The sequence below is a fragment of the Catharus ustulatus genome, chromosome 2 (assembly GCF_009819885.2).
Source record: "Catharus ustulatus isolate bCatUst1 chromosome 2, bCatUst1.pri.v2, whole genome shotgun sequence".
NCBI classification, from domain to species: Eukaryota; Metazoa; Chordata; class Aves; order Passeriformes; family Turdidae; genus Catharus; species Catharus ustulatus.
The window spans coordinates 96,869,958-96,888,480 of NC_046222.1; positions in this window are offsets into that span (position 1 = coordinate 96,869,958).

The window sequence follows — 18,523 nt, forward strand, 5'->3', positions numbered from 1 at the left end:
TGGACTTTTCAAGGCTACTTCAACCACAAATTCCTTAGGTTCACGCACTGGTAAGAAAAAGTATTCTTCAGACTTTTTAATTACCAGAAAAATGACACTTTATGCACACTCAAAAAAGGAATTTGAAATCTTCATAGGGATCCAACTGGAGCAGCAGACTCTGTACAAGTCTGGGAGTTTATCATTCTCACAGCCATGGTCCTTCAGCTTGGGGGCCTGGGATGTACTTAGCCCATCATCAATGTGGAAGACAAAGAAACATTAAGCACCTCTGCCTTGTCTGTGTCCCTGTTTATTAGATGACCATCCTCATTCTGTAATGGGCTGATGTTAATTCTGTACTACCTTTTGCTATTAACATACATACATACATTTGTGTGTGTGTGTACTTAAATATATGAAATACAACAACTGCATTTTGTGAAGTTTCAATCCAATGCCTTTCAAATAGTTGCTTTTGAATCAAATTATAGGTTTTCAGCAAACTAATAAACCAATTTATTTTTTGTCACTCTGGTCAGCATAGATTCCCTTAAACCAGGCATGAGTGCTTTACTTGAAAAGGTCATCCTGTGCCTGCTTATGAAACTCGTTTGAACCCATGCATAAACTCAAAACCAGAAGAGTCTCTCCCTTGGCTGAGAACAAGTGGCACAGGCTGCCTGGGCTCACAGCAGGTCCTAATTAAAAAATCAGGGTGTGTAGAACATTAATATGTGGGAATGCTTGATAAATATTTACCAGTCTGCAGCAACTACTGCTCTTTTTAACCAGTCAAAATCCCTCATGTGGGTGGTACTTCCCAGGAAACAGGTTACAAACTCTTCTGAACCTGGAGGGCTATCTCCTCCTGCAAGAAGTTTTACTGATTTCAGGGGAAGTACTGCAGAGGAGAGAGCTGCATAGCATTAGGAAGGAAGTATGTGATCCTGAACAAAACAGAGACAGAAGTTTCCAAGCATGTGTTTGTAACACAGTGAAGTGAGATAGAGCAGCTGCTATGACTTGCTACCCAGAGAGCTTGGCCAAGTTAGCTTACCTGGAGCCAGACTAGGGATTTAAGATGCAAGAACTTAAATTTAGGCATTTGCATTAATTCAGCTGCCCAAACACCATGCCTGTTACAAAGCCTTCCTATTGAGGTCTGCCTGGGAGGGCTGGCAAATACAGCAGGCACGGGACATGCCAGAGGCCCAGGTCCCTACAGAGCAGCCACCAGAGGCCAGCAGAATAACTAGGGCATCTCACCAACACTTCGACAACAGAGCCATGCCCTGGGTTCATGTGTGGAAAACTGCTTGCCTCTACCTAAATGTAGATGTTTTAGTCTGGTGCTGATTAAGACTCATTAGAATCTACCTCTGCCATGGTGCACTCTTGTTATCCGTTTTTCTGTATCCATATGGAATCCAAAACATGAAAAGAAAAACTGTTCCTGTGTACACAGGTGCTGATATCTGTGCATGCATTACAGCACACCTCTGCCACAATTATAGCATTCACAGGAATACTAACTTTGGGCAGAAGAAAAAACAGTCTTGATTCAAGAAACCTAACAATAATGACAGTTTCTACCATGCACACATCACCTCTTTTTTTCCAGAAAATGCATTTACAGGTATTCACAACATATATGCAAGCTACTCATCTCCCCACAGAACATTTCCATTTTTGTTTTCAATACCTAGTATTTTAAAAGGTTGAGCCAGTCTAACTGCATTTTTACAGGCAGAAAAAAAATATAAAATTTTTAATAAACAAAATTGAAATAAGCATCTTGTTTTGCATATTTATTCCTCTCAGAATACTTTGAGGCTCAAGAGAGCTTGAATAAGAAATTTTGATGAATGCTTTTTCTCATTTCCCTCTCAGAAACTAAACAGCATAAATAAAATAAATAGCAAAGCAGTCTCTTTCTACTGCATGACACACAAGCTAAAATGGCATAAATCATCTTTAAGATTTTCATGGGCAAATTTTGCTCAGAGCTGTTTGACTACCAGCTTACAAATGAGAGTTAATTTTTACATGTCAAAGGTAACAAGCAGAACAAGGGAAAGATCGTTATCAGCTTGCTTCATGTCCGAATAGAATCTACTTCTTGGAAATCTGTTGAAAAAATACTCAGCTGTTCATTCAGCCCAAAAAGGAGTGACCCTGAACACAGCCCAACTGGCTGCTCCATTTACACTCAATGCTTTTGCAGCTTGCAGTTGCAGCAGGGCAGAGCCAACATTCCCAAGCTTACCACACCCAAATGTCTTTTTTTTTTATAAACTGAAATTTGAATTTTGTGTCTAATACTTGATTTCAAGACTATTACACCATCTAATGTCTTTTATTTTTCCCTCAATTACTGCTCTGTAGCCTCAACCTTAACTGCACACTGAAATGATTTGTATGTTGTGAACTGTCAGAGCACTGGATTTTTATTGCAGATGAGAGAATTGCAACAAATGTGTGACTCATCACCACATCTTTTATTGATGGGGCTGGGGGTTACACTGCAGGACATTAGCAGAGAAAGAAAGATGATTTGCAAATTAAACTCTGTGGAAAGAAGAGCATCTTGCAGGAGGCTATGGCCAGAAATTAGGTGCCTCCTAGAGGGGTTGGTCTTTTACAATCATATCCTTATTGGTTTATTTTTCAAATTTTAGTCTGATTTCATTTCTTAGTAACAGTCAATTGTCTTTCTCTTTGCCCAGCCATGTTGTCATTGCTTTACACCAAATAAAACCACTTAAATACAAAACACAGTGGCAGGAAATTCACTATTTGTCTCTTCTTGAAAGCATTCTCACATACAGTCAATCAATGCAGAAGTAAATCACTGCTCCTGTATCTCTTTTCTCCAAACACCTAGGCACCCTGATTTTCTCACCTATTTTGTTTTCCTTCCCCAGCTTTTTAAACCAAACCAACATCCAGGCACTACCTGCAGCCACATTCTCATAGAACATATACTACTTCCCTTCTGTGAAATAGCAACAAACCCAGAGCCTGAAGAAGACCAAATATTTGACAAAGGCCATGCATTTCTCATGAAGTAACAAGATCTTTCTCAGCTCCACTTAAAGTCACTCTCTCCCAAATTTCCACAGGCCAAACAGCAATGAATTAATAGACCTACCATTGTATGTAGACCTACCATTCAAATTGGCAACCTACAATTATCTCAGGTGAGGCAGACTCCCTAAGAGAAGAAAGGGCTGCAGGTAATTATAAAATATTCATGCCCCTTCCCAGTGACAAGCTGGTTCAGGAACAGTGGGATATCTAGGAGTCAATTAGAGACATTGCTATTCTGGCCTTTGGCTAAAAGGACTTACTCATGAGAGGCTTTGCCAGGAGCTGTTTTAGCAGTGTGTGAGAAATAGAAAGTGAATTGGAGAGGATCAAGAATGAGACAGAGCCACAGAATAAATGAGGTTGGAAAAGATCTCTGAGATCCTTGACTCCAGCCTATGACCAAACACCACCATGTCAACAAGACCATGGCACTGAGTGCGATGTCCAGCCTTTCCTTAAGCATCTCCAGGGACAGCAACTCCAACACCATCCTGGGCAGCCCTTTCCAATGCCCAATTACCTTTTCTGTGAAGAACTTCTTCCTAATGTCCAGCCTAAACCCCTCCTGGTGCAGCTTAAGTCTACATCCTCTTGTCCTGTTGCCGGTTGCATGGGAGAAAGGGCCAGGTTTTGATAGTTGGGAAATACAGGGGCGGCTTCTGTAAGAAGCTGTCAGAAGCTTTCCCCATGTCCAATAGAGCCAATGCCAGCCAGCTCCAAGACAGACCTGCCACTGGTCAAGGCTGAGCCACTCAGCGACAGTGGCAGCACCTCTGGGATAGCAGATTTTACAAAGGGTGAAAGTTACAGCATAACACTAACTGCAGCCAGAGAGAGGAGTGAGAATATGTGGAAGCAGCAGCCCTGCAGGCACCGAGGTCGGTGAGGAGGGAAGGGGAGGAGGCGCTTTGGGAACCAGAGCAGAGATTCCCCTGCAGCCCCTGGTGCAGCCCATGGTGAGCTGTGCAGCTGTGCCCCTGCAGCCCAGGGAGGGCCATGGTGGAGCAGAGACCCACCTGCAGCCCATGGAGGGCCTCATGTTGATAACTGGTGGATGATTGCTCCCTGTTCCTGATCTCAAGCCACAAGTCTTTCATTGTATTTTCTTTCCTCTGCCCAGCTGAGGAGAGGAGTGATAGAGGGGCTTTGGTGGCACCTGGCATCCAGCCAGGGTAAAAACACCATGGGGGAAAGTAATACTAAACTTGTGGCAAATTACTTGGGACTGAAACTTAAACATAATGTAAATCTACCTAATACTTCTGGCCATTTAAATTAGACATTAAATAATAAATTTCAATATGATGAGTAGTCTGAGACCAGATAAGCATCCAGGGATCAAATAGGCAAAAAAAGCTCATGTAGAGCCCAAGGCAATTTTCAGGACTCTTTGGAGCCATCACATATGCTAACTGCTTTGGAAAGACCAGACACAACTTGACCTTATCTAGGAAGTCTTCTTTCACTCCCAGAAAATGATCCCACAGGTCCCATCATGCAAGCACTTTAACCGGAATAAATTACTCTGCTTAAAACCAACCGCACTGTCCTCAGCTTCACTCAGTGTTCACAAAGCCATGAATACTGTGCCTTGTTGCCAGACACACAGCTCCTTAAAAATTACAATATTCAATTTAGCCATTTCTTTGTTTGTGGATTATTTGATCTTGCTTTTCATTAGCATATTTTTGAAAAGTTTTGAATAGCTTTGTGCAGTTGTCCTTTCAATTTATAGGTGGAGTCTAGATAAATCATAAAAAAACTTTTCCAAATATTTTAGTGTCCAGAAAATTTCATAAACCCACCCCAACTAAATAATAAACATACTGAATGTTTCATTAATTGCTTGTGATCCAAAGAACACATTTAAAAGGCAGAATGAGCAAGTTTACTTAAACTTCAAAACAAAAGGAAGAAGGAGAAGAAAGTAACATTATTTAGTGTGAATTGTTTTGGCTATGCCTGATGAGCACACAGGGCTGACCATGCAAGGCCATCACTAGTTTTAAGCATGTGCTGACATCACCTCTCAATGCAATGCTACAATTAGCTTAATTTTGGTGAAAAAAAAGGTTTGCAGGGTACCTTTAGTAGCAGTGGCCTAGTAACCAGCTCATCAAAGTAGCGGCACAATGTAGACTGTCTTCACAGATAATGAGGTACCATCCATGACTTCTGTAAAACTGAAAACAAAATTTAAAATGTGGCTCTGATGAATATCTAAGGCATTTCACTTGAAACAGCTACTCTAAGAAAGCATATCTTGCTATCAGTTATAGGTATGCATGTGGCAGATGAAATATTTTTCTGGAGCACACTGGGAGCCCACTGAAACTCAACCAACCTATAAATGACATACAACCTTTTTTTCTAATGTTGCCCCTGTATGTCTCTTTGAATGCTTTTTACAGAACTGCTCTTTTAGCATACAGAGGAGTTTTACTGCTGTTAGCTTCCACAGACACTGCACAAAGAAAGAATAAACCCATTACACTCATGTTTTTCTGCCTTTATCCTTTGATGAGTTTGGGGAGGAAAAAAAGAGAAAGAAAAATCTCCCACAGGCAGAAAGTATTCCTAATAATCATGCTCATGTGCCTCTAACAGGAACAATTCACTCTCATTTTTAATGATAGTTACTTCTTATATGCTATGTTATACTCACAACTTTATAATAGATTTCAATGCTTACCACAATGGAAGTCCTTACCAGTGAACAAAATCCATGTGTGCAAAAATTTAAATTATTCCACAGCTTCCCTTGCTGAATGGCATCACATTGAGCCATGTTTTATTCATTAACCACAAGACTGACTTTTAAAAAAAAATTATTCCCAGCTTTAAAACAGCAGAAAAACCTTTTATATCAATCATTTGCTTAATAAACTGCAGCTCAGAGGAAAGACCTTGGCTTGGATAAGTGCATCTTCACGGAAGTCCATGTAGACATTGCATCAGAAAGCTGCTGCAAACCTGTTTCTGATGCATCCTGTCATCAGAAACAGGATGGAAATGGAAATGCTTTCTGCCAAAGAGGATGCAGTTTTTCTTACCAGACTAGAATTCCTTTTTGTAAACATGCTCTGATTTTTGGTTTATGTTCTCCACACTGACGTTCATTTCATCTTGTACCCTACAGTGTCATATGGCTGCGTACACTCAGGTTTCCTCTTCTTATGAATATCTCCAAAGACTTCTGTGGAAAAGGCATCATTGGAGAATAATTCCCTTTTGACATCATCACTACAAATTGTTTTGTTACATGTGCTGTGGTGGGTCAAACAAAAAAATATGGACTTTATACAATTTTGAAACAAAACACCAAGAAATGCAGCAGAGAGAGGGAACACCTCATCTCTACTAAGCTGAATGGTTAAGAATGGATCTCTGATCTGAAGATAAACACCTAAGAAAGGCGTCTTAAGCAGCCACAGTTCCATCTGGCTTGTGTCTCAAGGCTCACTAATGGCATATTGGTATTTTGATTACTTCTGTCCTATGAGTGCAACAAATCCATGGCTTTGCAATTACCCCTGACATACTTACTCAGTTGTATAGGTGAAGACTAGAGAAGGCAGACACAAAATGTGCTTCTGAGGTATCTGCACACAGAAAATAACTTTGTCAAAGGGTAAGAAGAGAGGGAGGGAGGGAGGGAGGGAGGGAGGGAAGGAAGGAAGGAAGGAAGGAAGGAAGGAAGGAAGGAAGGAAGGAAGGAAGGAAGGAAGGAAGGAAGGAAGGAAGGAAGGAAGGAAGGAAGGAAGGAAGGAAGGAAGGAAGGAAGGAAGGAAGGAAGGAAGGAAGGAAGGAAGGAAGGAAGGAAGGAAGGAAGGAAGGAAGGAAGGAAGGAAGGAAGGAAGGAAGGAAGGAAGGAAGGAAGGAAGGAAGGAAGGAAGGAAGGAAGGAAGGAAGGAAGGAAGGAAGGAAGGATGTACTCTGATCCTTTGTTGTTTCTGTGTGCAAGCCATGATCTATAGGTTATAAACTATGGGAAGAGTGGACATTTGAAGATGAAAAATTATTCTATGCAAATTTTAATATTTATGATTGAGGATGTATCTAGGACAAAAATTAATTGTGCCTAATTACTACCTGTGGAGCCATGGCAGCGACTCTTATCTAAGTTAATAGCAGTCACAGATGGGCAATCAAGAACAAAATTTGGCCAGAAATCAGGATGAGTACCTGTGGAGAAGTTACATTTACCACATCACAGGCCATACACTAGGGTTAAAAACAACAACCTTCATCAATAATTCAGCTGCCAGACAGATTCACTTCTGCATCAGCAGGACAAATCAAATTCATCCTCTCTATTCTGGCATTCAACAATGCTTACTGCTTTATTAGAGATGGCAATAGGAAAGTGTTTACTCTTTCTCATCTCCCACTTGTGAATGTCTTTCATAAGGAATAAACTGGAACAGCTACCAGCTGGTTGCAAATAACTGGTTGTTAGTGCTGACTAGGACTGACTTTGAAACCACAAAGTTCCTAAGCTGCCTCAGTTCCAACATCATTTTGCAACATTCTCTACATCATATCCAAGAAGCTGAGAGTGTCTCTCTTGGCTGTAATGTTTAGGGGGGTAGTTTATTTTCCATGACACCATGAACAGTCTGCCTCAGCAGGCTCTACTAAACGAAGTAGCAAAGTGCTTTGGTCTGCTGAGGAAAACCAAACTCCCTTATCAGCACTTTCCAGAGTCTCAGCCAAGTACCTGGTAAATTGCTCAAAGAAACAAGAGTGATACAGCCACCAGCTACTGGTGGATCATCCTGCATGGGGATACACAGATAGTGCATCTCGTGGAGACCATATGAGCCTGGTGACCTTGATTTTGGAGCACCTGCACAGAGCTGGCATGGTTCTGGACATACTAAAAAAATAGAATAGAGATGCTAAGTTAGCTCCACTGCAGCAAGAGTTCATTGATTTTTTTTACTTGCAGTTCACCTTTTTAATTTCCCCATATGCAGGCAGTTACATCTTCTGGCCTCTTGTGTGACAAACCAAGAACTGAGGTTTTACAAGTGATTCCAGTAAAGAGAAGCCAGTGAAACAGCCAGTCATCATTGATACAACTTTTTATTTAGAAGAATTCCCAGACAGAAAGGAGAAGTCTAGGTTTCTGCTTTTTCTTTCCACCCTTACATAAGTAACATGGAGGTAACTATACTACACCCTAAATACTCTTCCCTTATAATTCATACTGCTACTTGCATCATGCTCTTGTTTTACCTTTCCCATTTCAAGGTCCAAAGAAGATGACACAAAATGTTTCCACTCTGCTGGCTGCAAGAACCAAACAACTAATTCAGCTTCTTCCTTCTGAGAATTTCCAGCCAGCAGTGTATGATTCAAGGACCTTACCCTTGCAGAGAGGCAAAATCTGTGGAAAGACTTCCACTGAACCTGATTAGAGCCCTTCTTGGGCTACTGAAAATTATTTGTGAAACAGCTAAGCAATGAATAATGTGCTCAAGCTGCACAGCAGCAGCTTCAGAGAACAATCCAACCTCAAACAGCCTCCCTGATGCTGGTTATTCCAGATTAGGCAGCATAATCATTCAGCCTCAGGACAGCGTCTCCCCCTCTCCACCCCTGAACTTCAGGATGCTGTTGCCAGGGTAATTTCTGAAGATGTTTTAGGTTCAAATTCCAATATTTACCTGTTTCGTGTTATTCTCTCCCTTCACTCCTCCTTCAGTAAAATTCTCTCAGCAAATCCATCTACTAGGTATTTACCAAATACCCAGGTGAAACGGATATGGCCATGGCTAAGCAGACCTTTTTCCTAAAGCAGCTGGGCACTTTCAGTAATTTCACGATTATAAGCCGCACTGAGTATAAGCCGCACTTCCGGGTGCCAGCAACTTTTCATTCTTTGTCCATACACAAGCCGCACCTGATTATAAGCTGCAGGTTACAATGCAGAGTGTGATAAAAGGTATCTATTCTATCACCATCTGTTGAGGGTGGGGGCAGTGATCCTTATCTCCGCAGGAGATATTCTGCTAATGAGCCATCCATTGAAACCAGGCAGGGCATTGTTCTTTATCTTTTCACAACCCATCCTTCCTCCAGAGAGTAATTTTCTGCTAATGGCCCATTGAGTCCCACTGTGTGACTGATAAAATTACTGCATCCCATTCGAAGTTGCTCCAGCCAGGGGGAAGAGCCCAACATTTCTTACCAAGATAAAAACAGAGGTTTTGGGACACTAAGGGAGCCCCTTTCTCCACTGGACTCCAGAGGAAAACCGGATTTCTCCACATCACCACTGGACCTCTGGAGGGAAACTGCACCTTCTTCAGGAGCACTGCTTCAACTGAATCACATCTGTCACTGCAGGAGGATGCAGCCACCATTTAATGGGACTGCTACCAACACCCTGCCTGACGGGGTGTCGGGTTGTACTCTGACTTTGTCAGGGTTTGGAGTTTGTTTCTTTGTAGTACTGTATTTCTATTTTCATTTCCCTAGAAAAGAACCGTTATTCCTAATTCCCATATCTTTGCCTGAAAGCCCCTTGATTTCAAAATTATAATAATTTGGAGGGAGGGGGTTTACATTCTCCATTTCAAAGAGAAGCTCCTGCCTTTCTCAGTAGACACCTGTCCCCCAAACTAAAACAGCAACTTTTCGTTCTTTGTCCATATATAAGCCGCACTTTGGGTTCAGACCAAAATTTTAGTCATAATGGTGCGGCTTATAATCGTGAAATTACTGTAAGTTCAGCCTGCTCATCTCATGATGTGTGGTGCTTTGTACCTTCAAACCCCATCACTCCTGCCCTTACACGCAGTGTTAATCATGCTGGGTTATTTTCTGCTTTTCTGGGTCCAGGACACATGCTGAATATTAACACAGACATGGGCATTACATGCATGAAAAACTGAGCTACAAAAAGTACACGGGTTATAAAAAGGCGTTGGAGGCCCAGACAAAAAGGGTGACCAGGATCCTGCTAAACAGATGTGATTTTCTTCTTCACGCAAAAAAGTGGTGATTGCATTAGGGAACTCTGGCTTATTTTGTAATTTTGTACATTCCCAGTGATGTACAACATCCAACTTCCAAAAAAGTGAGGGGGACTGAGTGCTGAAGATTTTTTTTTCCCACTCCTTCAATACAATATCTCAACACTATGCACTCTTGTCATGACCACACATAGATGTTATGCGATATTCACTGTGATTTCTTCCTTTATCATTTAGTGTTACTCTCTCATCCACATACTCTGTACTGCCAAAATAATAGATAGACCCAACTCACCTGCACATATCAGCTGCATTTCCAAGCTGCCTTGACTGCCTCTGCTTGAGACTGAAATGTATGCCCATGATCTTCATAAACCTATCTTAAATGAAACATCTACTCATTTTAGCAAAATTTAATCCAATCCATAATGATATAACCTACTCTGTCAGGCAATTAACACATTTTGAATGGCCAAACTGCACCTGAAACCTGCTTATTCTAAAGAAGACTGCTTTCTGACTTCAACTAAATAATTCACACTTGCTAACACAACTATAATTGCAGCCTAGTAACTCTGAAAGTGCTTGTTCCAGAATTAATATCTGAGGCTTATTGTCAAGCCCAGAGGCAAATACATTTATTACATTTTGCAATTGGCAAACATAGACACAAGAATTAAAATCGTCTATGAAGAAAAACCCTTTTGAGCTTCACCTGTTTATGTGGGAGATAAAATTTCTAAAGAGGAAACAAGAGAAATGACAAAAGAAAGACATTGGTGTTGTGCATGTTGTAGAACCACAATGAAGGAGCAGTTAAAAATGTATCCTGCTGTTCAATTAAGAAGCAGAAGAAAATGAAGTGCCCACAGGTTTTTAAATGTCATGACATTCTTATACAGAAAAAAAAAAATCAGTAAGAACGGGGTGCCCAGAAAAGTCTTTGTTTTCACATTCAGGCAAAATTGCAACAGACCTTACAAATTTAGGCAATTAAATATATTATTGGATTAATGATCAAAGTTTCTACCAAAAGCTGAAAAGGAGTGGGCAGTGGGTATTTCCTCATCCCTTTATGATGCATAAATTCCAGCCCTGCATTAAATACATTTGTGAAAGAGCATTACATTGTGAGCCTGGTCAGTGGAGGCTGTGTCTTGATTGGTAGAGTACTCTATTCCCCAGTGGCAATGGCTGCCTTTTTATATTTAATTTCTAAGACATCCTTTATTGCAGCATATATCCATGAAAGCACTCAGTCGTGCAAACAATAAAGCACAAAGGGCGTTTGTATTTTAAGCCATACATTGTAAATACAGAAAAGATGACCTCAAACTACTTACCTCAGTAGGAAATGACAATAGAAATATTCATATTTACTTGTCTGAAATTTTGTTTTTAGGGAATCTTTTGCCTGGGGTAAGAAATGGGGGAGAATTCAGTGTTCCCTGGTCTCTGGCTGGTGTTATTTTGGTTTTTTGAAGAGTGACACACAGCACAGTAAGCCAGGCTGTTGTATGCACTTGGAAAACACCAGCTAAAATCCCCATTGAAATTTTTAAAAATAGAAATGTTGCAGGAACAAAGGAACTGCTCAGAGAAAGCTATTTTTCCTGAGCCTTTAGGAAGTGCGAAAAAAGTGCCTAAGTTATCATTCTCCCCTGCTAAAACCTGTGCTTTACCCAATTCCAGTTATGCAGTCACCCTGAGCACAGCTGCTCATGGCAATGTTCCCCCAGCTCCATGTCTGGCCAGCACCAGCAAGATTGAACACAATTCACAAATAGCTAAGGAAGGCTGTGTCAAAGAAATAAAGGACATGGTTTCCAGGTTTCTCTTGTTAGGGGGGTAATTCCCAGAAGCTCACAATCAGGCAATGAGGCCTTCCAAGAATGTGTTGCCTTTGGTATCAATAAAAGAGATGTTTCACTCCACTTTGTTTTTCCTAGCAGTCAAACTGATCAGGAGAAAAATAACGCTGTTTCCTTCAAGAGCCTGCTGACTTGCACAACACATTGCCAGCAAGTTGCCTCTGGGATTTGCTGATGGAAGCCGACAAAAAAGGGGGGGAAATGAGGAAACTGAGATTTCTAAATCTTCCATTCAAGAACAGAAACAAAACCAGATAGAAGCAAGAAGAAAGGGGGGAAAAGGGATACAATGGATACAATGAAGGCTGAGACCTGCAGAAGCAAAGAGGGCTGGATCTTACACAGGGCTAAAAGTAGGAGCTATAAAAACCTGCATGATGGGCAGGGAGCTGCCTGAACTGCACAACATGGGCTTGATGGAGAAAGGTAAGGCTGACCCCTAGTCTGCCACCAGCAGTCTTGTTCTCTCCTGAAAGGATGTATCAACCTACAAGAGAGGGGCTACCTCACATCCAAACAAATTCTCCTTCCACCTTCTTGGAGCACCAAATCCTGGGAAGGTTACTTCCTGCCTTTCCAACCATGTAATGAAAATTTCAACAAGGCTGTATGATTGTGGTCCTCCCAGTCTACTCGTTCCACTTTATATAATTTGTCTCAAAAAATGTTGGCCCGAGTGCTGGAAAGAGTAATCTGTGCAATAGGCCAGTGATTACACCAGTCACTCAGATCCAGTTTTTAGTCAACAGGTCAATGACTACCTCAGGGGAAAAAAACACTTCAAGATAGCCCTTGTTTCCCAGCTGAGGAGGATTGGGTCCAAAAGAAGTGAGCAAAGACAACTTCTCATGCTGTTCTCAGACTAAAGAGAATTATCTACCCCATAGAGAGAGTTCATCCCAGATGATTGTGGCAACTTGCAGAAAAATTGCAGGTCCTTCCAGCAGAAGGATCCAGAAAGTTTGTGGTTTGCTACACCCAGGGGAGCAAGAGGTTCAGGGTTTTCAGAGTCTTCATCTGCTTGATAACAAGAATTAACTAGAAGTTAGGTCCCTCAATTACAGAATCCTAGGAAGGAAGCTGTGTACTCCCTTCTGCAGTTCATCTCAAAGCTGTTCCTTGTGCTAATGCCTACTTCCCCTACAGCTCAGAGGTACTGAGGCCACTCACAGTTCCCTTCCCAGAAATGAGAGTAATAGCCAAAGCCAGCAGTCAAAAAGTGCTCCCAGATCCAAAAACTGTCCCTGTTTATTAACCTGAAGAGTGGTGTGATTTAAGCACCAAACTTGAGAATGGAATTCACCAATAAAAATAGGAAACAAAAACAGAAAAGGAGTTTTGTCCACCCCAAACATGAACACCATGTTCAGTCTAATGCCAAAAGTACTCTCATTCAAGGAAGCCTGAGCTTCTAATTAAGGACAAAGGATTTTTTCCTAGGCACTAAGGTATCTGAAAATTAAATTTTCCAGTCCCTGAGGGCTGTTGTAGAGGGAGCATTTAGGTCCGTGCTTCCCTTTGTGGAAATAAATCAGCAGCACATGCACATCCAAGGGCAAACTCACCCCTGAGCAGAGACACAATCTCTCAAAGCAGCTCAGACAGTGCCAGGAAGGCACATTTCCTATCGCTGACATCACTATCAGTAACAGGACAGAAGGAAACCTGAATTTGCTGAAAACCAAAATGGGTAGAGTTATCATGAAGTGAATCGGGAGGAAAAGTTATCATGAAGTGAAGCAACAGGTACAAGCAGCAGCCAGCAAATCACGATTATGGTACAATTATTTTTTTCTCGCTAGCAACAAGCTCTTGATTACTTTAACAAAAAATAGCAAAAATCTCTCAGGAGAATGCAAAAGCCTTCTCCTACCAGCCTGGCAGAGCTGGAGACGGTTCCGAGCTGCTGTGCAGGTACCAGGCAGGAGCATTCTGCAGAGCATCCTGCAGAATTCCCTGGCTCCTGCTCAAATTATTCCGAGCAGTGCCATCTACTGGAGCCGGCTGCTGAAGGCCAGATCCTTGTTTTCCTTGGGTTTTGTTCCTGTTTTTAATTAACTTGGCTGTTTTGATAGACGAGACCACGGCTGATGAACGCTAAGGATTTTAGAAGTACTCTTTGCATTTCATTAAAATTCCTCACAAAATGTTTTTGAAAGGTTAAATTTCTCTCTATATGGTGCTCAGTTTCTTTAGATGTTTTGAATCATGAGGGGGGCAAGGGACTTTTTATTTTTTTAATTGATACTCTCCAGCACAACAAAAGCTCAATCAGTAAAGCACTTCAGCAAATCCTCACCTTTAAGTGATTCCTCTGATGGTGGTAGAAATAATTGCAGGTCCTCAAAGTCCTGTAGAGCAAGGAGTGAGATCAGGGCAAAAAAAGAAAAAAACATACCTCTAAAAGTACCTGCCTCTTATCTGCAAAAGAAAAAGTATCTGTCTGTTATTTACCAAGGAATCATCCAGACATATTCTAGATTCAGAATCACACATGAGGAAGAAAAAAGCAAAACTTGTTTGCATGTTAAGCAAAACTTAATTCTTATATGAAGAAAATACATACATTGCAAAATCACTCCACTGCTTGAACAAGACCAAAACGACAATGGAGCATTAAAAGTCATTAACAAGTTAGTATTGAAATAAAAAAATTCTTATGTTTTAAAATTTTTATAGACTTTGCAGAACTGATAACCTCAAATTCTTTCTGGACTTTTTAATACACTAAAAATCTTTCTCTACTTGTGTGTTTAACAGCATCAGTAACAGTAATAATGCTAATTTTACAACCTGCATACCAGCTCTATTTTTACATTTGAGAAACTCAGACACAAAGAGTGTCTAAAGCTAGAACTTAAGCTGTGCTAATCAATCTTGGGGGACCAACCTGAGTTTTCAATGGAGCCTGTGGCAAATATAAAAGGTGTTTGCCTTATCACTTTTTAGACTGTACAAAGAAGCTGATAAGGAAATAATTTTCAATAGAAAAATAAAGGACCTCTAGTGAAAGTTTCCTGCTTATATTTCTAAAGAAATAAATTCTTCACACAACTTGTACTTAAATTGTGGACTTCTGTGCAACATTTTGTTACAGGTATCAAAATAATAGAAATATGCTCCAAAAGTGTTATCCTAATTTATAACTCCATCAAAGAGTTATAGTGCCACATTCTTTTTTTTCCAAAACTGCCTTTTTATAGTCTTATGTGCATTTACAGCACATTTGCAATCAGCTCCTGATCAGTTGTGAGTGTGTTCACCACAAATCTATCCCTAGGTTTTTCCCACTGTTCAATACGACACACATTATTAATGGCCAGCTGTGATCATTTTGCCTTGCAGCTCGCTGCCACATCTAAGAAAGGTTTTGAGCACTCATATGAAGAGTGATGGCCTCTGTTGGCAGCCAGGGAGTCTCCGAAGAACCAGGCAGCTCCTTCAGAATGGTGGAAGTTGCTTAAATCCCTGGTATGCAATTTTAGCCAGCACATTTGCCTGAACCCCACTAGGATGGGATTTCCTCAAGTGCCAGTGATCCCTTCAACATCTAATCCAACAGAGAGCATTAGAGCACTCTTCTAGGATAAGCTTCATGCTTCAAAGGGGAACCGTTGCTCTGGAAGGAAAAAAACTTCTGAAAGAAGACTGGTTGCTTTAGGACCTGATGACTGGCTACAGCTGCCACAGGAAGATGTATGAAGTGAGAGAAATAAGAAATATCTGTCCTGGCTGCAGGCCCACAGTTTTTGGGATTGGAAATCTACATCTCGTTATCAGTTCATGTATCAATTCTCCTAGAACCCTATGTCATGATTCGAGAGCTTTTTAAGGATGAAAGCAGAGGGTTGTAAATGAAAAAGACTGAATTTCATGATGAAATAATAAGGCATTGAAAGCAGCTCCATGGTTATGAAGGCATCTCCACTGAGCAGAGAGCCAGTGCAAGAGCAAGAGGAGGAGTGCAAGCAAGAGAAGAATCTGACAGAAAAGTAGATAAAGGCAGAAAAGCTGTGGAGATCAGCCAGTCTTTCTTATTGGAGAAAAAAACATCTCATTTCAATCTTACATGGTGTGATTACTGCTGTGGCCTGCCACCACTGTTGAGTGACAATAAGAAAGCTGGATGAGTGACCAGTTGACATGGGAGGTAATACAAAATTAGGTTTTACAGTGAGAAAAGTGAACATGTAGTGAGAACAGTTGTCCACTAACTGGAATACTTCTGAGCACTCACAGGGCACTGCTCAAAGGACATTTTTGCTGCTTGTTCCCCAAGAAAATTGCACAGGTTTTAATCATTTAGTTTCTGAGGCACAGTGGCTTTTTTTTTACCAAGAAAGGAAAAACCAAGTCCCTTCAACAAGATACCCAGAAAGAAACTGACTTTAGAGGGGAAAAAAGTGCTTATCATTCCTTTCATTTTGTATTTTACAGGTAAATTGCATTACATTGTACTTTATCTCATTCTGAACTACAGCACAGAACTGGTAGGAATATCTTTGTCTGGAAAGTGAGCATGATGGGAGTCCTGAGGCATCCTTCAGTCGTACACCACATACACACATACATGTATACAGTCATATAAATGACTATAAACATACATGTGTACACCTCTCTTTTGAGACTAATAAATACATATGACAGTATCTCTTGGCATTAATGCATTGTCTCTGGAGCAAAAGGACAAGATTTTAATTTATTTGTAAGATTAGTTTTTGCAATGTGCAACATGGCTGCAACAGCCTTTTTAATACAAGGAAAATCACACTACTGTACAGTTGCACTCTCTATGCTGAATTTAATCACATGTACTTTTATGCCTGCCACAAATTGATAGGACTGTTACTGGGAGACATCTACAAGTGGGAATCAAATGTGTTATTGTGTCTTTAAAACAAGTGATCCTGTCACTGATGTCCTAAAGTTTTGAGCTCAATGCAATGCCTGGTTAGCTCCTTACTGGCTCTCTGTTGCTCCCCTCCCAAGGCAGAGGACTGTGATGCTAAGGATCATTTTTAGATCTCTGGGTCAAGAGACTCCTGAACAATCCACATTCCAATTCTGAGGGACAGTCAGTCTGAAAGGATCTTAGCACAGCCAAGGATCAAGGACAAGCCCTCCCTGTGCAGCCTTGCTGGTCCAGCTCTGGTATGGAGGCAGGATGGATGATGGGATCCAGGGCACATGGAGGCTTCTGGATTACTGCAGACCTGTCTTCCTCCATGAGTGTCATTCAGTCTCCGAGTGCAGGTTTGTATTTGCTGGGCCAGGAATCTCTCTCTCTCTCATTCTATTTCACTTATATATGTACTCCCTCAGCACTGGATTTTAAATAAGCTTACAATCAAAATACAACATAAAGACAGCAAGAAAATCTGCTTATGGATTTAGTATAACATATCCAACTATGATATATTGCAGAATTCTAGTCCTTTCAGCAGCCCACAACTGAGTTAGCTTCTTGCAGATAGCAGGGATAAGACAAGGCAGCTGGTGGGTGCTCAGGTCACTGTAGATGACACCAGGTGAGATGGAGTCCTTGGATTTTATTTAGACAGAATGCTTCTTTCTGCAGCAATCCTCATGATAGTGCTTCAACACACTTCCGACACATGGGAGATCTAGAGAAACGCTAGGAATGTTGATAAGGTAGTCCTGTTGGCTTTACATGCTGGAAAAGGAAATAAATAGTATATAGTATATAATTCTACTGTATAAAAAAAAGTTCAAGTGTTTATCCCTGTAAAAATGCTGGTGAAACCCTTGCCAACCCCAGTTGCTTAAATAGAGGTGATCACTTGGCTTCCATTTTTGAGTGAGCATTAACATTAAAAATAAATGTTCATTTATGACCTGCTTCTGCATTTGTATCATGAAATGCTCAGACTTCTGACAAGTGTGAGAAGGCTTCTCATATGAGTGTTTCCTGTCCTTACTTTCTGAATTAGATTTGCTGCATGTTGGCTGCCAGCTGACAAGTGAATCCAGTCATCTGTTCCTGCATTGGCTGTTCTGGGACAGCAGCTTCAGGTGCTAAGTCATGAAATTGGCTCTGTGCAGCTTTAGACAATAACTGAGGGGGTTTGTGGCATTTTATGTCTATAACTATCACATATAATTGCATTTCCTACATCCATTGGGATGGATCCACTGTCTTTGCACACTAAGAGATAGCTGAGTTACAAAGTCCTTCAAGTCAGATACTAGTTCAGCATATTTCCAAGATGGTTTCCCTTGTCTGACAGGCATGACCCACAGGAGATTTCCCTCCCTGGAGAGAAGCAACTGGGGTCAGACTGGGGTATCCAAAGGGATTAGACCCCTATTGTTTAGGCAGTTAAATTCACATAATATTTATGTTTTTTGGCCCTTAGATTAGCCCATTCCCTACACTCCAGGAACAACCCCTCCACAGCTTCACCACCAACCACAAAACTCTCTGGAGCAAGCAGCAGCTGCCACCTTCACACAGCTTTGCAACCCTCAGTGAAACACAAGAAATTCTGGTAAATTAATCTCAGAATTTTCCAGGTTGTAACAGGTTTACAGCAGAGACCAAACTAGGAGAGCTCAATGAGCAAAAAAAGTCATTCA